A 24,554-nucleotide genomic window follows, 5' to 3' on the forward strand; every position below is an offset into this window, starting at 1 on the left:
AAGGTCTGTTTTAAACTTGGAGAATATTATCCAATTCATTTCCCCCCCAGTTATTCTTCAACTGGGGGGAAGAGAATATTTTGGAGAATTATTCTCCAGATCCCCAAATTCTCAAATTTTTCGCTCAGGAATAATTCTAATTTTCAGATCTATCTATAGATGGCTACTTGGGGTCATTTTAATAGAGCGTCCAGGGCTTCAGAATATTTAAAAAGAATACTTTGAAGGCAGCGGCACAACCTACCAAGGCATTTTCCCCAAAAGCTGCATAGGTGGCTGATATATTCAGTTTAATGAACAAAATAAAATTTTGGGAACAGAAAAGTCTAAACTTCCTGAGTCTAGAGGCCTAGACTCAGGAATTTGTTGATTTGCAGATTCCAAGTTATTCCAAGCAGCTATAGTGACTGATTTTAGCAAAACAAAAGGGTTTCTTGAGAGTTTCTGTTTTGGTGCTGTAGAGACAGAAATATATTATTAGAGCACCCAGGTCTCTCAATGTGTATGAGGGATATGCTTGTGTAGTAAACAAAGAAAGATTCATACATTATAAAGGCTAATCCAAGGCTCTCTACCTTAATTGGTTCAAATGTAAAGATCAGTTTTGTCCAGGGCTATCCCCTCTAACTGTGTTCTATTTTCTTTTTTTCTAAGGAACTTGAAAATAAGCCTGTTTGGGGTAAAAAAAAACACCAAGCCAAAACAACACAAAACACTCCAACATTTCTGGAAATGATAGTGTGAGAATTATTTGGTAAATATTCTAAGAATATTCCGACTCAGCAGAAAATCCTTAGAATTTCCCTCCTCATATTCTCCCACTGATTGTCTTCAGAGAATTTTTGGGGACACATTTGTCCCAAATCTAAATTCTACAGATTATCCTGATCTGTCTATTTCTTTGTGTGTGTGACCTTCATTTAGTCCACCTTCTTCTAAAGATAAGGTGTGCCATCGAGTTGGTGTCGACTCCTGGTGACCACAGAGCCTTGTTGGTTTTCTTTGGTAGAATACAAGAGGGGTTTACCATTGCCATCTCCCACGCAGTTGATATGATGTTGTTTTTCAGCATCTTCCTATATCACTGCTGCCCAATAGTGGTGTTTCCCATAGTCTGAGAAACTGACCAGTGGGGATTCGAATCGCAAGCTCTGTCTTGTTAGTCAAGTCATTTCCCTGCTAGGCTCCAACTTCCGCTACCTTTCATCCTCTACCTTTCAAAATACAGAAGAAGAAAAGGTGGTGCCCAACCTGAGATTGGGGTGGGACAGTAGGTCCCACCCCAAAGTCCCCATTTTCCTCACCTCATTTTACTTAATATATATATAAAAATAAATATATATATATAAAAATAACCTTAAAATATATATTCACAGTTCAGGGAAGAGGCTTTGGCATTTTATTCATTTATTTTCCCCTCTTAGAATCCCAGACCAAAATTCCCCAGTTCATCAAAGGAGATGTTCTTTGATCTTCCTTTACAGCCGATCATTTTAAACCTGAGATACCGCCAGGCATTCCAGTTTAGATATGGGATCTTTAAATATTTGTCTTACTTTTTAAAAGTAATTTGCTTCGGCACTGTTAAAGGCTGTAAATAGTAAATGATACAGACGTTCATAGTCATGTATTTTTTATCGTCAGAGATACTGTATATAACATTCTCCCAATAATGCTTAAATCAGAGAGCGAGAGCAAGCAGGGATTTAGACTGTGCTACATTACTAATTTACAGACCCTCCAACATAAAAAAAACCAAAACCTAGAAATGAAAGGCATCATAGGAGGCTATAGGAAAAACAGAACTCAGGTATTCTGCACTAGTAGTTCATAATGATGCTGACATTTTGTTAGCATCGTGACCAGGGAAGAGGCCAGCGGTGAGTGTGTGTGAAGAGAGGCAACGCTCAGAGAACGGGATAATCTCCAGTCCAATCTGATGGAAGTGGCAAGAAACGTTGGGCTGATTCCTTTGAAAGATGCCTGTCGGTCCCCGAATTTGACCATACAACAATACATCCTTCTGCGCCGAGTTCAGATTGTCAAGGCCAGAACCAGGTGCCTCTGTTGCTTGTATCCTTCTACATCAGTCATACTGTAAGGAGCAGACAATTAATTCTGGAGCAAAATTGAAAGTCAGAGGCAGAGTGTGAAAGAACAGAATGACAATAATAAAGTACCCCTGCCTCGCATTAATCTCCCTCACTTCAGGGCTGTCAGAGGCAGCCCGGCGGTGACTAATGCCAAGGTTTGCATACAGTGGTCACAGACATGAGCAGCATGCTCCCTTTACAGCATCCGCGATCCGCTTTGTTGAGTTTTTGACTCCTGTGGAATGGCTGGAAAAACATAGCTGCCGGTCATAGGTAGCAGGACCCAGTTCTTTCATCATGAACCTATTGATCGATGTGGCTCGATCCCCTTAAAAATAAATTACAATTAAAAGAAATGGGACCTTGATGTTCCAAGAGGAGTTGTACCAACTCCTTAAGGCTGCTGTGGGTCCAGCCAGTCGGGGTTAATATGACAAGCTTTAAGAGGAGAAGAGAAGTATTGGGTGTGTCGGAACACTGAGATGAAACAATCCGGCATCGACATTGCAACCGACTTTTAAGGATGGCGTTCCATCGATTTTAATGTCACCTCTCCCCGTTCCTGAAATAATAAATAGGAAAATAATTTAAAGGCCCCATGTAATTATTTCCAAAAAGGAAGACTTCAACGTAATTCTTCTTCTTTTTTATTTTTTTAGAAAAGGCATTTGGACAAGGATGCTGTTATATCTCAAGGATATCTGGGCCACTGCTGAACAAGTTAAAACAAAAATGGTGTATTGTACCAGCCTGGAGAGAACAGAATGTCTAAGAATTAGAGAGGCTTTTGTGGAAAAATAAAAATATGTAAGAACATGCTACTAGTGTTAGCAGATCCCTGTGCCCAAGAAAAGTGAAATCTGTTGAATGAAAATATTTCCTCTCTTTAACAGGGTTTTTCTAAGACTCTCTCTCCATTGTTTAAATAGCAGAAATACCTTTCTTCTCCAATTCCTTCTTTTATTGCATGGAAAATCCCACACAAGCCAGTGGCTGGGTTTTTTAAAAAATTAATAATAATAATAATGATGATGATGATGATGATGATGGAAGGACTCAATGTCTGGATAAAACAAACCAGTCAATAACACCTGTCTGACTGTGTAAAATAATAATAAATAATAATAAATAGCAACAACATTGACAATAAAATTCAGCCATCCCAGGTCCTTGGGAAGGACTCGATGTCTGGATAAAACAAACCAGTCAATAACACCTGTCTGACTGTGTAAATAAATAAATAAATAAATAAATAAAATGTAAAAATATTATGGGACTTCCGACTACAAACAGACAAATATCTGCCACACAATACACCAGATATAACTGTAGTCAAGGAGAAAGAAAAACAAGTCAAAATAATCGACATAGCAATACCAGGCAATAGCAGGCAATAGCAGAATAGAAGAAAAAGAAATAGAAAAAACCACCAAATACAAAGATCGGCAAATTGAAATTGAAAGGCTGTGGCAGAAAAAGACCAAAATAATCCCAGTGGTAATTGGCGCCCTGGGTGCAGTTCCAAAAGATCTTGAAGAGCACCTCGACACCATAGGGGCCACAGAAATCACCATTGGCCAATTACAAAAAGCAGCTTTACTGGGAACAGCCTATATTCTGCGACGATATCTATAACAATTGACAATAAAATTCTGGCATCCCACGTCCTTGGGAAGGACTTGATGTCTGGATAAAACAAACCAGTCAATAACACCTGTCTGACTGTGTAAACAAGAAATAATAATGTGTTTGACACATTTACTTCTCTGCACTGCAAAGGGGTGGTGGTAGATTCCCATGCAAAGCTAAAATATAGTTGCGAGGGTAGATCTGCCTCTCATCCCACTGTGTTTATTGGGTAGATGCAGATTACAGATGAGAGCAGAAGCATCTTTGCAGTGCCTAGTGAGAGGAGGATGTGAGCTGGTCTTGTGGTAGCCAGGATGAGTTGTCCCCTTTGCTAAGCAGGGTCTACCCTGGTTTGTATTTGAATGGGAGACTACATGTGAGCACTGAAAGATATTTCCCTCAGGGGGATGGGACTGCTCTGGAAAGAGCAGAAGGTTCCAAGTTCCCTTCCTGGCATCACCAGATAGGGTTGCAAGAGACTCCTGCCTGTAACCTTGGAGAAGGTACTGCCAGTCTGTGTAGACAATATTGAGCTATTAAATTTCCTTATTTCTTTATTTAATTTATATACTGCCCTTCCAAAAATGGCTCAGCTAGATGGGCCAATGGTCTGACTTGTTAGAAGGCAGCTTCCTATGTTCTTATGAGTTCTATTTAACCCCTGGCAAAACCTGGATGGCTTCATATTGTATTGGCTCAGTAGGGAAACATGCATTAGCAACTGTATTACAGGATATAAGCCTATTTAGTATTTTATAGTCTACTACTCTCCTTGGAGGGAAGCATGTTTTAGATTCATGTTGATGTCCCACTGTCAAATGCAATGACAACAGTTTCCTTTCTGAAGCAGCAAATACTGCTCACATTTAAAAGGAATAGATAGCAAATTCTACTTTGTTCTTATATCCCACACAAGCTCTAAGCTGCAAACATTAAAGCCCTTTGAATTGTGGATTAGCTAACTGATTGGTTTATTTATTTAGTTTTTCATTTATATCCCACTCTTCCTCCAAGGAGCCCAGAGCAGTATACATGATTATGTTTATCCTCACAACAACCCTGTGAGGTAGGCTCGACTGAGAGATAAGTGACGGGCCCAGAGTCACCCAGTGAGTTTCATGGCTAAATAGGGATTTGAACTTGATTCTACTTGGTCCTAGGCCAATACTCTAACCATTATGCCACGAGCAGTATTGCTAAGCGCTGGCGCAGTTGTTAAGAGATAGGGAGCATCTCCAGCAGCATGAATGCAGTTATCAGATGGACAGAACCAGCACAGACAGACCCACTTCTTGGTCAGTGGGCCACTGCGCTGTATGTAAGCCATTGCCTTTAAGAAAACCATTGTGACATTTTGCTTCCTATTCCTTATTTGTGATGCTTATGGACTGTTTCTGAAACAATATTCATTTCCATAATCCACAGGGAACTTGGCTGACAATGCATTCTCATCACAGAAAAAATCCAGCTTTGTTTTCTCCCAGCCAAAGGGAGAAAACACTTCTTTAAAAACTGTTTTAACTTTTGCATTTTCTTCCCAATCCATGCACCATAAATGTATATATTCTTTGCAGATCAACCATTCTGTGGGAAGCATAAAAGTTAGGGAGCTGTCAATAGAAACAGGGTTGTTAAAAAGGTTTGAATAAATCATAGGTGCTTAAACCCCTCATCCTCTGCTGACCTAGATGTGGTAGATTTAATTATGTCTGTGCTGAGTACTCTTAAGCAGAGTTGTGTAAATTGATTTGAAACCCCCTTAAAATACAGTGTTTCAAGCTCAAAATGGAACAGCCCTGTTTCAACTTGAAATGGTCTACCAATTGGGGTCGGTGAGTAGACCAGTGCTCCGAGCCAGGCAGATGCACTGTCATACCTGCCAATCTGTCTCTATTTTCCCATTCACCTGAATGGGAAAATAGGAACATTTTGGCAGGTTTGACTAAGTCTGGAGTGGAGGGCTGGTCTGCCCGCTAACCCCAAACAGTAGACCAGCTCTCTCTGGAAAAATAGCCCTGTTTTTCTGAGGAGAGCTGGTCTACTAATTGGGGTCAGCAGACCTGCCCTCTGCTTCAGACTTAGCACATTGGTCCACCTCAGAGTACTGGTCTACCTGGTAGACTAGTTCTCTGAGGCAGGCCGACATGCTAGGTCTGGGGTGGAGGGCTGGTCTACCCATCACATGAGGTGGCACACCAGGCCTCCGCCTCAGACTTAACTCATTGGCCCACCTTGCAGGACTGGTCTACCTGCTGACCCCAATTGGTAGTCCAGCTCTCCCAGAAAAAAACACAACAATCCTCAAAATGGTAAATTTTGAGGAGATGCAAGTTTTGGGTGATATAGAAATATTTTAAATATAAATAAATAAATAAATGTATGGGGAATTGCTTCTAGGATGATAAACATGGTGAATAAGGAAGAGTCAGACTGTAGCATATACACTCGAGTGGGCCATAAAATGGTCTTGGAAAAAGCTTGTCCAAATTCTTCCATAAGAGTCTTCACAAACCAATGTACTCTGGATCCAGGCCCATTTTGTCATGCGACCTTCTGCTAGCTCAGAAATAACCCTTCATGAACGGAAGCGGTTTTCCAACTTTGACAAGGCAACTATGGATTCTAGTCATTTGAAATAATAATGTCTCTTCCTCTTTTACACTTTTCATTCTGATATAATGTGAGCTTTGTTGGCTTTAGAGGAGTTTCCATTGAGTTACTTCTCAAAGGGAATGGTGTTCCCAAACGTTCAAGTTGAATGGATGAGGGTTGTTTTGTCCCAGGGTGTCATGCTTTGCGGATATCAACTCTAAATCTGAGCTGAGTTGACTCAGGATCTGGTATAACAGAGTGGGGCTGTTCTCTTGACTGAAAGTATGGTGGTGGGTCGTAAATCTGTTAGCTCGGCTAACCCAACAGGAGTTACAACCCCTTCAGCTCTCCCCCTATGAGTTAAACAGAAAGTAGCAACGAAGCTGCATGAAGGAAAACAAAAGACTCACAAAGAAAAATAATAGTAAATGAATAAAGTCCGCTGAACTAAACTAGGTAGCCCCCTCTACGATAACTGAGTAATAACTGAAAAGAAAACAACAGAGCAAGGAATGAATAGAACAAGAGACAACAGAGGAAGGAGTTAACAGAACAAGGGACAACAGAGCAGGAAAGAACAGAACAAGGACAAACTGGAACTTGAAAGGTTGAGGAATTCTAAATAGGAACACGGTCTGCGGTAAGCGAAAGTTGCTGACAGCAATCTGTGCAACTAACAGACTGCTTAATATAGGGCTAAAGATAACCGGTAGCTAATCAGGCTTTCCTGAGTCAGCACTTCTAATTGACAACATCAATAACATTGCATAGTAATTTTTTGTGTTTTTAAAAGCTTTTAAAACAGCATTGCAAATTTGGCTGCTGTAGATATGGATGTACACAAAACTGGATTTCCCAGTTCCCAAAATGTTTGGTTTTGGCACCCCTAATGAGGGGCCTGGCTCAACTCGCATTTGAGCTGGCTCATACCCAATCCGGGGGTGCTAAGGACTCCCATCCCAAAAGGCAGACTTACTGCCTCCAGGGCCTCAGGGGGTGCAACTTGCAGCTGTGGGCATCTCTGGCAGTTCCCCCTCTCCTGACAGCCTCCCCCCAGTCTCCCCAGGGCCATTTTGGCCCATTTTGGGGCCATTACAGCCCTTTCTGTGGTGGCAGCAGCCATTTGCACGGCCGGGTCATGACCTGGCCATGACAATGTCCAGGGCACATGTGCGGAGGCCTCCAAAATGGCCTCTGCCACCTCAGGAAGGGCCAAAACAGCCCTTAGAAGACTGGGGGAGGCTAGTGGGAGAGGGGAAACCACCAGAGACATCCCCCTGCAGCTGCAGCAGTACACCCTGAGGCTGCCAAACCCGGTGGTAAGTAAGTAAGTAAGTTAGATATAGATATAGATATAGATATAGATATATAGATATATAGATATATAGATATAGATATATAGATATATAGATATAGATATATAGATATATAGATATATAGATATATAGATATAGATATAGATATATATAACTGTAGAACTCCCAAACCAACCCCAAGCTGGCCCAGGGGGGTTGGCTTGACCTTGAGCCAAACTGGGCCCAGTCCGGCTTGAGGGTGAGTCCTCGTTCTGGACCAGTTCAATGTCGAACCCGCTCAAGGTTGAGCCAGTTTGCACATCCCTAGCTCTAGGACCAATGGTCAGGACAATAAAAGCTTGAGGACACACTGAATGCTGAAAGTATTGTAATGCTATTATCTCTTTTCCACCTCTTGGGGTATAGAACTTGTCAAAAATCACAATGAGCTTTCGTCCGCCCCGCAGATGGTTCCAACCACCCCGGCTGACTCGTGTACTATACTTGCTTTTGAGCAGATCCATTTGCAGGCTGGTGTTCCAGTAGACCATGTGAAATGGAAAGCTTGAGTGCCTTGCTTCCCAGTGGATCTGCTGGCATGCGTTCATTTCAAGTGGCAAGCTGGGGTACTTCTATATGAATAAGCACTTTACTTACAAGAGTGTCTGTTCATGAATAAGCACCCACTTGTTACTTCCCAAGGGAAAACGGTTATTCTGGACATCATCAAGGTGGAACAATAAAATGAACTGTAATCTCACCCCATGTTTCTACCAGAAATGCTGCCCACATTTTCATAAAGGAAGGAGATTTAGAAGGGGCTTAGACAAATTAATGGAGGATAGGTCTATCAATGGCTACTAGTCTGGTGATAACAGGCCACCTCCAGCCTCAGAGGCAAGATGCCTCTCAATACCAGTTGCAGGGGAGCAACAGCAGGAGAGGGCATGCCCTCACCTCTTGCTTGTGGGCTTCCCAGAGACATCTGGTGGGCCACTGTGGGAAACAGGATGCTGGACTGGATGGGCTTCCTTGGGCTGATCGAGCAGGGCCGTTCTTATGTTCTTATGAGACCCAACATACTGCAAAAATTATATAACCTCAAATTATCTGAATTGTGAAGAGAATATTTCCCTGTTTAATCCCCTCTCTAGTTGTGTAATAAAACATTGCAGCATTTTTTATTTTTGGCGGGAGCAGTATATTATTTTGCGTAGGGTGTGAATTGGAATTTTGATCGACAGAATAAGCTGCAATCCAATGCTAAACTATAGATTTTCAAGCAGATTGATGCAACAAATTGTTAGCAAATAGCAGTTTGCAATTTGATGCTAATTAGACATAAGGCAAATATGTGCCGTGACAAATTAGCAGCAAACCATACTGAAGAGGATTAGTTAGCGCTGGCACTGAGGCTGCCTGGTTTCCTTGTCTTCACTGAAGAGGCCTCAGCCAGTTTTAATTCTCTGTAAATCGGGAGCTAGAGCAGAGAACTCAAGCCTCCGAGAATGCCTGGAACTCCAGTTCTGAAGGGTTTAACTTTTGCTCTTAGGCCTTGGGAATTTGGGGAGGAAAGCCAATCTTGCGATGGTGAGCATGATGGTCCCCTTTGCTTGGCAGTGTCTGCCCTGGTTTTTGTTTGGATGGGTGACGACTTTAGAGCTTTGCCTGCCAGGGCCGTCCCTAGGAAGATGTGAGGCTGGGGGCAAGCAACCCCACACATCCTCCTCCTCCTCCACTGCTGCACTCCCCCCCACCCCGCTGAGTATCCAGCAGCCCAGCGCTAAGGAGTTGGATCGCCTCCCTCCTCATTCCAGCGAAGAGAGAGGTGACCAAACTTCCAGCGCCGTGCGAGCTGGATACTAAATGACAGGGGTGCATGTGCTCTGATGCTTAATCAGGGCACAGACAGGGCTTTTGTTTAGTATCCAGCTCTCAGGAGGCACTGTGAAGTTTGCCTCTCTCCTCCAGCGTGGAGAGAGGCAACTAGCTCAGTGCGAGTGGGATACTAAATAAGAGGCCAGCACACACATTTTACAATGTTCATGCATGCCTTTCATTTAGTATCTCTCAGTGGGACACCTAGGAAATTTTGGCTCCTGGACCTCTTCTGCCACAAGGCCTCCCCACCCTGGGGCCCTGCCCTGAAACCTACTTTTGGGGGCCTCGTACCACCACCCTGCGCCCGCCCTGCTGTGCCAGACCTCTGATTTTTCCTCATTATTTCGTAGCGGTGGAGGTGGACGGAGTGACTGCTGCGCCTGTCTGTCCAGCCCAGCAGCACTTGAGAACTGTGAGGCGCTCCAGCAGGCCTGTGCTGTTAAATTTTATTTTATTTTATTTTATTTTATTTAACATATTTCTGTAACGCCCAAACTCACGTGTCTGGGCAGTTTACAACAGAAAGGTTAAAACATTAGTTAAAACAGAATAAATGACAGAAAAGTTAAAACATTAATTAAAACAAAATAAATGATAATAGAAAAGACTGACACATTACAACAAATTTAAAAATTTAAAATATTTTAAAAACAATGTTAAAACTATTAAAACACTATTTAATTAAAAGCCTGGGTGAACAGATGCATCTTTAAAGACCTTTAAAAAGTTGTCAGAGATGGGGAGGCTCTTATTTTGGCAGGGAGCACATTCCAAAGCTTCAGGGCAGCAGGGGAGAAGGCCTGTCCCCGAGTAGCCATCAGACAAGCTGTTGGCAACTGCAGACAGACCTCTCCTGATTATCTCAATGGGCAGTGGGGTTCATAACAAAGAAGACGTTCTCTGAAATACCCAGGGCCCAAGCCGTTTAGGGCTTTATAGGTTATAACCAGCACCTTTTACTTTGCCTGGAAACCTATTGGCAGCCAGTGTAGCTCTCTCAACAGAGGAGTAATATGGTCTCTCCGAGATGACCCAGAGACCAACCTGGCTGCTGCTTTCTGGACCAACTGTAGTTTCCGGACTACATTCTGGATCGTCACAAGCCCTGTTCGGCTCACCCCCACCAGCCGCCACCCCTCAGCCACACACATGGTGGGGGGGGACAACAAATATTGGCCCCATGCCACCACAGTGCCACTCCTCCTTGTGGGCAACTGCCCATTCTCACCCCACTGGGGCATGCTGTTCATTTCCCTCCTTTCCCCCTGCCCAACGTGAGCTAGGAACACCCCTACCACCACTGTATGTCTTGGCTGGCATAATCTGAGAAAGCTCACATCCTGCTGTCAGTCTCAGCAGCAGCGTGAGAATGTTGAGCACCTGCCCACATCTGTGGTGGGTGTGTCATCTTGTCCTTCACGGCAGGCAAGAAAATGTCTTGAACTGTCCTGGCCATAGCTCAGTGGCTGAACATACGTTTTGTATACAGAAGATTCTGGTTGAATCCCTGATATCTCCATTTAAAAAGGAACAGGTGATGGGAAGACCTCTGTCTGACAATCTTGAAAGCCACTGCCAATCAGTGTAGACAAGATGGGGCCCACTGGAGCAATCATCTGGCTTGGTAAAAGGCATCTTCATACATTCATAAGTTCTTGTGTTAAAAATAACTCGTCTAATGAGTAACAGTTTGCCCAGTTAATTGCAGGCAACGTTTTAGTTAAGAGTGGTTTTAGTTAATCTACTAAAAGTTGCATCCCTTTTAATTGGGGGGATTCTTTGGAAAAGTTTGTGGTGATTTGGTTATCTATGAGGATACTAAACAAAAGGAACACCAAACCTGTAATGAGCAATCTCACATTTAAATTCTGTATTTGTAGGATAGCTGCTTTGGACGCAAGTTCATCATTGGACACTTTATGAATTATTTAATCCTTTTCTGTTCGTCTGGTTTCTATTTCCAGAAAATAAAAAAGTGATTTATGTATGACTTAAATTACCTAATTTCTAAAATAAATTATTTGTACTTCTTTATCTGTATAGAGACTTTAAAGATATTTAAAATAAGATATTACAAAGTTAGAAGGATCCAAACATCTGTACAGGGAATTAAAAAGTATATGAAATAAGACATTACAAAGTTAGAAGGATCCAAACATTTCTATGTACAATATGAAGAAGGCTGAAGGGGTGGGGGAGTAAATTATTTACAATGAGATACTCCATTTTTTAGCATTAGTAAAGGGAATTCTTCAGACAGTTTTGCAGAAGATCAATAACAAGTTTTCTTACAAAACCTTTTTCATGTATTAAAAATGTGACAATACAGTACAAAGGATTTACCGAAAAGAGGGGCTTAGATAACTTGTTAACAACCATGGTTTGCAAAACATTTTGTGGTCTGTTCTGTGCATACCAGGAGTCCTATTCATGATAGCAGACGGGATTCTGAATGCATGGAGACAGAGATTTTGGTGGCAGGCCCTGCTCATGTTAGGAACATGGGAAGCTGCCTTATACCGTGTCATACCCTTGGTCCATCTAGCTCAGTATTGGCTACACAGACTGGCAGCAGATGTTCAAGATTCCAGGCAGGAATCTTTCCCAGTTCGACTTGCAGATGCCAGGTCTTGAACCTGGGACCTTCTGCATGCAAGGCAGATGCTCTACCACTGAGCTACAGACAATGTCCCAGTGTCCATTGTACTCATGATGAGCAGCCATGTATTCATCAGCTCTTCTGCACCAAGCCTATGCATACACAAGCTCCCTGCTTGTGTGATTAGGAAATCTACTTTTTGTAGGGAGTTGACCCACTTAACATGTGGAGGTCAGAGACCTCGCCTGATGCCACTATCACATTCCTTCTGCCACATCTGCCATGCTTCATAGGTGCATGCAAAGCTGTCTTATAGCTGCCGAGGCAGACCATTGGTCCATGTAGCTCAGTATTGTCTACACTGCCTGGCAGCAGCTTTTCCATGGTTTCAGCCAGGAGTCTCTCCCAACCCTGTCTGGAGATGCCAGGCATGGAACGTGGGACTTTGTGCATGCAAAGCAGATGTTCTATCACTGAGCTGCAGCCCCATGTTCAGTATCTCCAGTCTAAAACTGTGCCTGTGAGCTGTGTCTGCTCAAAAGCCTCAGGAAAGCACAATCTATTACAATATTAAAGCCTCAGTTAGAACATTCATATCTGAATTGGGATATCTGAACAGCTAGCTATGCATCTAGATCGGGAACAACAATTGTGTCTATGTACAAGTGGGACATTTGAAATGATGTGTGATTATTAAAGAAAAAAGTGAGAATGGAATTCTAAATGGAAACACAGTTGTTTCTCCATTATCCTATTTTCCTCAAGTCCTTGTCCTTGTAGGATTCTTTAGAGTTTTATCAGCAGTGTTTATTTTTCCTAATGCAAGTCTCACACAAGACTGATATTTTTCCTAGTCTCTGAAATATTTAAGGTTGTCAAGGATGGCCATGTAATCATCAAACTTTTATTGTTTTTCTCTGCCTATCCAGAATTCATCAATGAATAAAAACAAAAGATAGACATGTGGGGGCTTTTCTAAAGAAAATACAGCCTTTTAAAAAAACCCACCTTGCAGTAATTTATAGTTAGCTCCTTTTATCCATTTAAGATGGTTGAGTTAGCAAATTTCCTTTGACAAGTCCACCTATTTATTATTACTAAGCATCCTTCTCTGGAAGATCTGAAATGTCACATGTATTGTTTTAAATAACATCATAAGATTAATTTTTAACCATGCAAGTGATCCACAAACAATAGAGCAAACAAAACGTAATTAACAGTTTTCTACCATTCATCAGGGCTATTTTATTTACTGCTATCATCTGCCAAATGCAAAAATGTTATGACTTCAGTCGCACACTAGCACGGAATTAAAGCAGTTCTTAGTTAAAAAGAATGCAAGATATATAGTTCTGAATATTTCATGGGCTTTGGAGGTGCTGTAGAACTGAATTTCCAGCAGGGCTGAAAGAAATGTTACTCTCAAAACCTAGCTTGGAATCTGTTGAGGTGCGTAACCATCAAAGTGGAGGGGATACAAAATCCCTCCTCTAACTGTGAGGAGTCCCACCATCCACTGTTTTATATGAACAGATTCAACTTTCCAAGGGAATATTCTGGGAGAGTAAACCCCTCCCTACAAGAAAGGCGTGAGCAGTCTTAGGCCTTCAAGAGCATGTGACTAGAGCAGGACATTCTTTAACAACAACAAGGATTTATTAATATTTGGTTGATAGAGGAAACGATAAAGGCATCCACAATCACTTATTCCATTCAAGTAACCCATTCTCCAGGAAATACAAGAACCATGCAGTCAGGTCCAAGCATTTAAACATAAATAAATTCCCTAACGTATATAGCAAAGCTGGTCCCTATCCTCCCTAGTTACTTCTAGGTAAGGGACTTCCAGTTGATTCCCAGCCCGTTAGTTAGGAGTGGGCACAAAACCGGGTAGCCTGGTTTGGTTTCTGTCTGGACTGGACTTGAACCGGACGGGGTGTGTTTGGTTTTGCCATCCCGACCCCCCCCCCAGTTTGGTTTGGTTCGGGGGGGGGGTCCGCAAGTTTTTTAAAAAATTTAGTCAAAAAAATAAATTTCACTCACCACCACCCGATAGATTTGGCCGCGGGAGTGTGTCTCTCCAGATGTTCCTCCTCCCCACCGGCCTCCATTATGTGCCAAATCACCTAGGCCTTGCAGAGGACCATCGGGCATGCGCAACGCCTTCCAAAATGCCCACCATACGGGTGAGGCCTGGAACAGGCCAAAGACTGCCTGAGCTGGGCGATTTGGCACATAATGGAGGCTGGCGGGGGGAGGGAAATCTTCTGGAGACCCCCCCTTGCTAAATCTAAGCTCCTAGACTGGGTGGTGGCGAGTGGAATTAATTTTTTAAAATTATTTTTTAAAAAAACTTGTGAAACCCCCAAATGGCTGGTGTGTGTGTGTTTCCGTCTGATAGTCATAGAATAATTGTTTGAACTTCTGTTGAATAACCTGTATATGATCCTCCAAATTTGCCTTGAATTCTGCTTTATGTGAAGTACAGTTTCTTCTCTGATAAAGACACATGTACAATGTTGGGAGGGCCATTCTAGTGAATAGTGGGTATCTTTGCTTGAAGAAGGTGTCATGTTTCATTCCTGACATCTCCAGGGTTCTTCTTCTTCTTCTTTTTTAAAAGATCTTGGATAAATGGTGCTGTGAAAGATCTGTGCCTGGACCCTTGAGAGTTGCCAGTCACCAATCAACATAGACAATATGGGATGAGATGGACCAATGGCAGTCCATCTGTCAATCTGTTGTTTATGCAGGTGGGCTACACATTGATCTGCCTCAAATCAGCACTAACTTGGGTTTAGAACCTTGTGCTGCATGGGGCATTATGGGGGGAAAAAAACATGGTGGGTAGCAGCTACTGGGTTGCCAAATATGAAAGATACCAATGCCCATTATTGTGGTAAGGACAAGGGGGCCACCTAGCCACTGACTGCCAGTTGCTGACTGGGCCAAATAGGAAGACGACTAATATTGATATACCACTTCTCAGCAAAAGTTCCCAAAGCGGTTTACATAGATATAAATAAAATAAATAAAATGGCTCCCTGTCCCCAAAGGGCTCACAGTCTAAAAATGAAACATAAGATAGACACCGACAACAGCCACTGGAGGGAGGCTGTGCTGGGGATGGATAGGGCCAGTTGCTCGCCCCCTGCTCAATAAAGAGTATCACCACTTTTTGCTCCATTAGCAGGGAATCCTGCACCGAATCCTCCCTCCCTGAGGGACCAGCACTGTTGCCAAGTATATGCACTTTAGGGTACTGGGCCCTCAGCCTCTGCCCAAGAGTGTTTTGTGTGAATGCTGGCTTTGCCTCTGTCTAAGAAACTCCATGCCCATATGCAGAAGGGAAGAATTTAGCCTAGTCATCTTCCTTTTATATGAGAAGTTTTTTCATGGGGGAAAATGAACCCTTGTTCATGTTGTCCCCCACTTGCAACCTAAAGTGGTAGAGTCCAATAAAAGTTCCATGTAGTAGTAAGCATGAATTGTCCCCTTTGCTAAGCAGGGTCTCCCCTGGTTTTCATTTGAATGGGAGACTACATGTGAGCACTGTAAGATATTCCCGTTAGGGGATGAGGCTGCTCTTGGAGGAGCATCTGCATGCTTCCACAGAAGGTTCCAAGTTCCCTCCCTGGCAGCATCTCCAAGATAGGGCTGAGAGAGATTCCTGCCTGCGACCTTGGAGAAGATGCCTGTGCCAGTCCTTGTAGATAATACTGATCCTGATGGACCAGTTTTGCTGGTCAATGGACCAAAGAAAGATGATTGATTGATGGACCAGTGGTCTGATTCCGTATGAGGCAGCTTCCTATGTCCCAATCACCACTTGAGTACGCTAAATGTAGAAGTGACACCAAAGACAACCTGATCATCAGGAAGTGAGAGGATGCACAATGCACCATGGGTAAAGCATGCAATAATGAGGATATTGACCCTGTAGAACAGATTCTAGCAGGTTCCCATTCTTTGAGTTGATACTACCTAGTGGATGCTGCAGTATGACATCTGTTTCTCAATGTGAAGCCTCTTATTTCTGAGTAGCAAGCAAAGGCAGCTTATCTTTTTCCCAGAGATCGTGAGGAATGCTTGCATAATCAAATGCCAATGAGCAAATTGCCCTTTGGTGTTGAACGATTAGGTGCTTGTTTTTTTGCAAATTCAGCGTGTGAGATAACAGGTTATCTCATGCAATAAAGTAACCGATAACCTGCTCTCTTTAAAACTAGCTTTTGGTAAACAAGTACCCAGGGGCTCAAAAGCCAAGGGTAATTAATGGCTGCCTTAAGTAGCCACCTCTCTCAATTACACACTGTAGGGGAGCCCTTTATCTGATTACACTTACAGATTGATATTGCAGAAATACAATAGCTCCTTCCTTCTCCCTTCCCACTCCCACAAATGACTCTGAGGCCAGATTATCTTGAAATTAGTTGATTGGATCATATTCGCCTGAATGTGAAGATAAGCATATGCCTTCTGTGCTTGTCCTAATGGAGTGCGACATTGAAGCAGGCAAAGATGGATTGTGGTAGAAGTGGTTTGAACCCACAATCGCTGCATTCTGAAGGTCAACTTGCACATTATTTTGAGCACATATTTGCTTTTCAAATAGCAAAATAGCAGCTGGATTAGCCCTGCAGATCAGAACGATGGTGCAGGTGTGGGTGACAATAGCCCTATAATCCACACTATGGTTCCAAACTACGTTGGGGAGCCCCACACAATACTTGACAAGGGGAGAAAGCTGTTATTATTACAACTGAGAGTTTCATTCTTTTGGCAAATAGTGTTCGCGGAGATCTTGATCTGGATTTGGAACATGGTGAGGAAGCCCTCCAGTGTTAGTACTAAAAGGGAACTGCAGATGTTGAATCCAACTCCCAGCATCCCCAGTCCAAGTTGTACCCCCTTTGCCAGCGGTTAATGCTTGCTGGGAGCCAACATCTGGGATTCTGTGTTAGAGGGAACACTAGAGCCCTCCCTCTGCATGGTCTTTAATTCCCTCTGCATGGACTTCATTCTTTTTGCAGATAGTGTTTGCCGGGGACCCTGATCTGGATTGGGACAATGGTGAGGAAGCCCTCCAGTGTTTGTACTAAAAGTTACACTGGCTGCCAATTTGTTTCTAGGCAAAGTACAAAGTGCTGGCTACTACCTTTAAAGCCCTGAATGGCTTAAGTCCAGTTTTCCTGAGGGAGCGTCGTTCTCTAGAGGATCTCCACTGCTCCTTGAGATAATCAGGACGGGTCCATCTTCGGGTGCCACTGGTTCATCTGGTGGCAACCTGGGATGAGGCCCTTTCTGTTGTCGCCCTAGGTTGTGGAGCACGCTCCCCATGAATATAAGAGGACTGTCTTCCTTGGAGGCCTTCAGGAGAGCCTTAAAGACCCATCTTTTTAGCCTGGCTTTTAATATTATCTTGTTTTAATTGTAATTTTAATCTGTTTTTAATTTTAATGGGTATGTATTTTTTATTTTCGTGTAAACCTCCCTGAGCCACTTTAGGAAGGGCAGTATATATATCAAATGAATGAATGAATGAATGAATGAATGAATGAAATAAAAAGGGAATCACAGATGTCGAATCCAACTCCCAGCATCCCCAGCCAAAGGCCATTGCAGCTGGGAATGCTGGGAGTTGTAGCCAACAATGTCTGGGATTCTCTGTTACAGGGAGCACCAAAGCCCTCCCTCTGCATGGTCTTGATCCGTAGGCTGATCTAGCTGCCATTTAACATTTAAAAACAAGCAGGTGCATGCAAAGCATAGATATAAAGTAGTGCAGTTTTACCCTGAAGCACTGGTTTTCAAGGCAAATCCTACATTTCTTCCAGCTAGCTCCACCATACTGATCTTCAGTGTGCATACTCTATTCTCATTCCACCATAGAGTTCTTACTTCTTTGACCTACTGCAAAGTTGTGTTGATGAATTTATACAATCCAGCTCCATGTTCAGTAATGGAGACTGATCCTGTGCACCTGAGAGTAAGTCCCATGAACACTGTGGAACTTGAATCTAGTGCATATATGCATCATTTTAAAACAATAAGTATGTTTTTCCCTTCAGAATGAGTTTTTTTCTCACAGAATAATGTATGCAGATTTATAGGTTGGTTAATTGATTAGTCAACTAAATAATGTTATTTGGGGGGCTTATGGCCTAGATTTATTGGTTATTACCTTTAAAGCCCTGAACGACTTAGGTCCAGGTTACCTTAGAGAGTGCCTTCTTCTGAATGATCCCCACCGCACGTTAAGGTCATCTGAGGAGGTCCATCTTCAGTTACCACCAATACGTCTGGTGGCGACTCAGGCCTTCTCTTCTGGGCTGTGGAATGCACTCCTGGCAGAAATCCATAATCTTTCATTATTGGCCTTCAGGAGAGCCCTTAAGACCTATCTGTTTGGCCTGGCCTTCCAGGGTTTTAGCCTGGTTTTCTAGGGTTTTAAAAATTGTTTTAAATGTTTTAATTGTTAATGGTTTTATGCTGTTTTTACAGTTTCCAATTTTAACTGTTAATTGATTTTAGTTGTTTTTACTTTAATGTAAACCACCCTGAGCCACTTTTGGAAGGGCAGTATAGAAATCAAATGAATGAATGAATGAATGAATACATGTACAGCCATTCACCTCAAAACATGTACATGTGTACCTGAATGTACATATGGCATTATTTGTTTGTTTGTTTGTATGTTTGTTTATCATATTTTTATACTTCCTGATATGTACATTTCTAGGCAGTGTACAAAATTTAAAATATTTTAATTGGCACTCACTCCTGGCAGCCAATAACAGCCGTAGTGAGGAAGGAGCTTTCTCCCTCAACTTCAGTTGTAAAAGGGGGAAACTGTGGTGCCAGCGTCCAAATATAACACTGGCACCTCCAAACTGGAGTTGAAGATGGCAAAACTTAGAGATAACTGAAGGTACAAATTGGAGTCCGGGGAGGGAAACTGTGGGTTCATTTTTTGGCTAAACTCCAATTGCCAGCATTCTGATGTACAGTGTACAAAACGAGAGGTGACAGGACCTCCGGTTTCATTTATGTGCAAATGTGGTCAGAGTGACCAGGGGCCATCTTGCGGAGAGGAGAGGAGAGGAGAGGAGAGGAGAGGAGAGACATAGCCCGTGGAGCTGCCAACACAAAATTCCCATGTTCTGCTGAGGTGGCTCTTCCCTTCCCAACTGCCACCACAGGATGACCAGGGGCCATCTTGCTATGAGGGGAGGAGAGGAGAGACGCCGCCTGGAGAGCTGCCACCATTAAGCTACCATGTTCTACTAAGGCGGTCCCTCCCTCCTCCAACCTCCACCACAGAGCGACCAGGAGAGGAAGAGAGAAGAGAGATGAAACAAGACCTAAAGGCCTCCACATGTAAATATCCACACATATTCTTGATATATGGTTCCTAATCGAAGCATTTATGTAAACTGCTTTGGGAGGTTCGTCTGAAAAGCAGTATATAAATGTTAAAAATAAGTAAATAAAAATAATAGTTATTCACACATGTTCAGTGCATATAAAGTGGGACACATTCTATCTGTACCCTGATTCACTTTTTAAATGAATGCGTGTATGGTCTTTCCCATAAAAACATGCCCATGTACAGATTCCTGTATGCATGTACAACATAATGTCTGAATAGGATAGTTTCAAAAGATTGTGTTCAACACATCAGTAGAAGATGACGTTGCTTCCTTCTATTTCTCCTCTTTTTAAAATACCAGGAGAAAGACACAGCTTCAAAATTGCAAATGCCATTGCCTGTCTCATCCATGCACAATAGTTTTGCCACATGATTCCACATCCCCCTCCCCCAAGTTAATTTTCATCCCACAGTTTCATCTCCTTCAGAAAAACCATAGAAAGAGCTTACCAGCCAGAAATACTTAATGATTGGGGTGGTACACTACTGAAGCATTACCAGTGAAAATAGCTCACTTACTGATTTGTTGCCAGGTAGCGGGCCAATTAGCAGCTCTGGTTATTATTTACATTTCATGCTATATATCACTAAAATTGTGTTGTTGATTTATCATTTATAGTCTTGTATTGTCAGCATAATTTATTCAGATCATGCTGGGATACCTGGAAAATTAAGTAATAAAGAGAATGGCATGGAATGTGTCTGTATCCAGAGATATTTACTTGAGTTTTAATGAGAATATGTGTTAAAGTAAACCATAGATCACTTAGCTATTAAATTGTTTGGAAGCAAAGCCATTAAAAGTTTACTCCCTATATTTTCTATAAGCAAATGCTTTGCTTTTGCTTCCAAGTTATTTCCCCCCTGCTAAAGAGGTTGCTTTTAGATGTACCGGCTAAACAGAATTTCCAGTGATGCAGACTCAGTTGAAGATCACATTGCTGCAGAATGGAATTTATTTATTTATTGTTCGATTTATATATTGCTTTTCATTAAAATAATCTCAAAGTGGTTTCCAAATAATTAAAACGATGCATAATTAAAATGCAAAAGTACAGATAATATAAATATAAAAATAATATCTCTATTTAAAAATTTAAACACCTATTAGAAACAATAATAAATATAAACACAATGCAGCAGCAGTAAAAACAATACTTTTGTTTAAAAGCCTGGGTGAAGAGCCACGTCTGAAATGAAATGGATACAGTGCATTGAGATTTTGAAATGTCCAATTTTTCTATTTACCCCCCCCCCCGTCCCCTCACCCTTTGCAATAGAAAACTTTGCTGCTAGGCCCTATGCATGTTTGTAATGTTAAGTTGTGCCATCGAGTTGGTGTCAACTCCTGGCGCCCACAGAGCCCTGTGGTTTCCTTTGGTAGAATACAGGAGGGCTTTACCATTGCCTCCTCTCTCACAGTATGAGATGATGCCTTTCAGCATCTTCCTATATCGCTGCTGCCTGATATAGGTGTTTAGTCTGGGAAACATACCAGCAGGGATTCGAACCGGCGACCTTTTGCCCCCTAGGCAAGTTACTTCCCCACTGCGCCATTACGTGGCTTACTCTGAAGTAAATCCACCTCCTGAAGGATGACAACCATAGCAAGTCAGAATAAATTTGTATGGATGGTGTTCATTTTATATTGTGTATATAGTTTTATCTGCTTTACTAATTTTGTGAGTCATCCTGAGCAGTATGGCCCTGTAGGGGTGGGGTGTGTGTGTCTAAATATTTAAAATAAATAATAAAAACATGTATTTGCTAGGCTAGTTTACACAATTGGAAATTGGGCAGGATCAGCATCTGATCCAGGGTTGAGAACATGTGCGAGCAGAAAGCAAGATAGGAGGAGGAGTGGGGAGTGAGAATTCCACTGGGTAGGAGGGCTTTTCCTCCTACCTCATTAAAGAGCTGGATACAGCTGCTGGGGTAAGACGGAGCCCTCCTATCCAGTGGGTGCCTTGCAGACGATCACTTCCCCTGCTTGCTGCCTTGTTTTTTTTTAACTTGCACACACTCACAAAATGGGATTGTGCACGTCTCCCAAACTTGGGTAGGACCTTTGTCCTACCTAGTTTCTGATCACGTGAACTAGGCTTTGGAATATGTTATCTAGTCAAAATGCCTAAGTAGGGGAAAAATAAGGACAGGAAACAAGGGACAAGGGAAAAGAGATTTTGTCTCCTAAATAGGGACTATCAGTGGCATCCCAAGACCTCAGTGTGCCTGAGACAGGGCAGGGGGTCAAATGTCACTCCCTTATCTCTCCCACCTCCTTTCCCTTTGTGGTGGCAACAGCCACCCTACCTGACACTACTGATGCAGTGCATGTGCACACAAACTCCACCTCCTCTTTCTTTACAGTGGCAACAATTTCTGCCACCACTCCTTGACTGGCCTGCACATGCACCATCCTCCTCCTCCTCCTCCTCCTCCTCTGCATGCAGGGCAGATTTTGAAAAAGAGGGAAGGAGTAAAAGAGGAAATATGGAGGGTGGAGTATTTAGGGACACTCCATAGAATGTCCCACTACTCTATTCCCCTCCATTCCCTTCCTTTTCTGCTCACCCCACCCCCCACCTTTTCTTAGCCAACCCAGGCTAAGGGGAGGTGGAGGAGGAGAGAGAAGATGAAGATCTACATAGCTGAGTCAGGCAGAGCGGGATGCTGCCACAGGGGAGAAGAGGAGAGGAGAGGAGGAGCTGCTGAGAACAAGCAAGTAGCTTGGCAGTGGTGGACAAAAATGAAATTGCCTTCTGGTTGCTGCGGGCTCAGTGGAGCAGTGAAAGTGGAGCAGTGAAAGTCAGGGTGTAGGGGTACATTTCCTCCGCAAAATGCTTTATCATAGGCCCATTCCTGGGGGTGCAGTCAGCATGTATATATTTTAATATATAGATCTTGGCTGCTGCTCTATCTGTTTTGATCTTACTTTGATTCATTTTTTTTGTCTAATTAATATTGATCTGAGTTTGTGCTTGCTTTCTTTTTTAGTGGCAAGCTTGCTTGAGTTCTTGTTTTCAAAGGTGGCATATTAGCATCCTCAAAGGGATGTGGAGGGGTTGGTTTGGGAGAACACATTTATGAAGGAAACACCTTCTGCAGATGTTCAGTGATGCTTTTGTCCTTAACTTTTCTGCATAGGTTCCAATGTCGAGCCTTTGTCAATGAGTCTAAATCAGTGCTGCTCAACTTCAGCCCTCCTGCAGATGTTGATCTACAACTCCCATAATCCCTGGCTATTGGCCACTGTGGCTGGGGATTATGGGAGTTATAGTCCTAAAACAGCTGGAGGGGCCTAAGCTGAGCAGGCCTGTTCTAAATCCTGATGAGGCCTGACTCTCCGGGAATGCGATAAGGCAGTAAGTGTTGGATGGAGTGTGAGCCGGGTATGTTTAGGCCTTGCTCCTGTATTGACTTGGATGTCTTTTGGCTTCTCTGCAGCAGTGGTGTGAGTTGGGTACAGGAGGAAGAGCTGGCAGAGATCCAGTGACTGTGGGGAGCCAGATTAAGGCAGGGATGGCAAAAATGTCGGGGAACTGAATGAATTATGGGCCAGCGAGAAATGTGACTTTTATTCCATGTGTGGGAGACAAAGATCACATAACTTGCTCTCGGCTATGTCATTTGAGAATCATCAGATCTTTTCTCACTTGAATGATAAATGTCAGATTCTCATAAACATCATCACATCTCACATTCTCTTTCACTGTAGCTACAGTTGAGAGAAAATTGCCGAGCAAAATTGGAGTTGCTGTAAAGAAGGGAGAACCTTGGACCAGGAGAACAACATATACAGATGTGTCGGCTTGGAAGGAAATAAAATCATGAAGGCTTCCTTTTTGAACAGTATTTAATGCAAATGTGGCTTGCTATAAAACAGTCTAATCCTGTTGCTCTGGTGGACATTTGATTACTATGCACCTACTATTGTAAAAGTTAGTTGTGACTAGTACTGAAAGCATACGAGGATTCAACCACCACTAACTGAAATATCATTCATTTCCATGGCTTGACACTGCTGGATTTGTGTCCTATTTCTGTGGTTGCAAGGAGGTGTACATATAGATATATATCAGAGGTGTTCATATATATGATTTTTGCCTTTTGAAAAGTGCTGCCGGTTTACTTCCATGCTCTGTCACAATCTCTACAGGGCTAGTTCCAATGATACACCCACTGGTCACATTTCTCCCTATTTGGTGCACCATCCTGTCCTCACCGAATTGGGCAGGAAGTGGGTGGTCCGCCTGAACTGCCCCTCAGTGGCTTAAAGTAGTATTTCATCCCGCAGTGAGGGGTGGATGAACTGCTCCCCCCTAGTTAGGGGGAGACATGCATACATGTTTCTGACCCATATGATTGATGATGGCTGGTCAGAATTTGGTCCAAGTTGGCCCATAATCTCTGGGTAATCTCTGTGTCAAACAGAAACCATGATGAGAGGAAATCAGTCCTGATTGGGTCTTATCTGAAGTGGGGAGGTTGTCTCAATGCAGAGGTGTTCCCAGAGACAAAGAGAGTCCATTCATATCATATCACTGATCTGTTCAAAGCATGCTTTCATGGTTGCTCTTATGGGGTTGAATTCCCTGAAGGAAAGGTGCTAGAGGCACCCTCTTCATTTTAACATTGGGTAAAGTTCTGCATGAGCATCTTTGTACTAGATCTATGTTGCTTGTGTGTGCCATCTTGCCAGAACACTGAGTACCTTGAACATGAGGATATATATCTTTGGTGCCTCCCAAGTCTGCTATGGATCCATGGTAGGGATGTGCACAAACCAAGAAAGATGGTTTGGCTCAGCTTTGCCGGTTTCGTCGACCATCAGACAAAAGCCATTTTAGTGACTTCCATGCCTGCACAGAGGCCTGAAACATGAACCAGCCTGGGCCACTCAGGGGCAGGCTGGCGGGAGTGGGGGGAAGTTTCTACCCCCTGTGTGGCCGCCAGTGGCACTTTTAAGGTACTTTCTTACTCCCCTCCCATCCACTCTACTTTTAGGGAAGCCCCCTGCCCCCTTTACTGCC

The 24,554-nt window shown here is 42.9% G+C and overlaps 1 long non-coding RNA gene across 3 annotated transcripts in view; it reads left to right on the forward strand.

The window, feature by feature from the left end:
• Positions 1–23,416, forward strand: part of LOC128334506 (uncharacterized) — a 317,003-nt gene extending 293,587 nt beyond the window's left edge. For all 3 annotated transcript variants that reach the window (XR_008311296.1, XR_008311297.1, XR_008311298.1), the window contains exon 5: positions 23,240–23,416. This is a non-coding gene — a long non-coding RNA (uncharacterized LOC128334506). The remainder of the gene's footprint in view (positions 1–23,239) is intronic.
• The last annotated feature ends 1,138 nt before the right edge of the window (positions 23,417–24,554 follow it).

The sequence above is a fragment of the Hemicordylus capensis genome, chromosome 9, assembly GCF_027244095.1.
Source record: "Hemicordylus capensis ecotype Gifberg chromosome 9, rHemCap1.1.pri, whole genome shotgun sequence".
Taxonomy (NCBI): Eukaryota; Metazoa; Chordata; class Lepidosauria; order Squamata; family Cordylidae; genus Hemicordylus; species Hemicordylus capensis.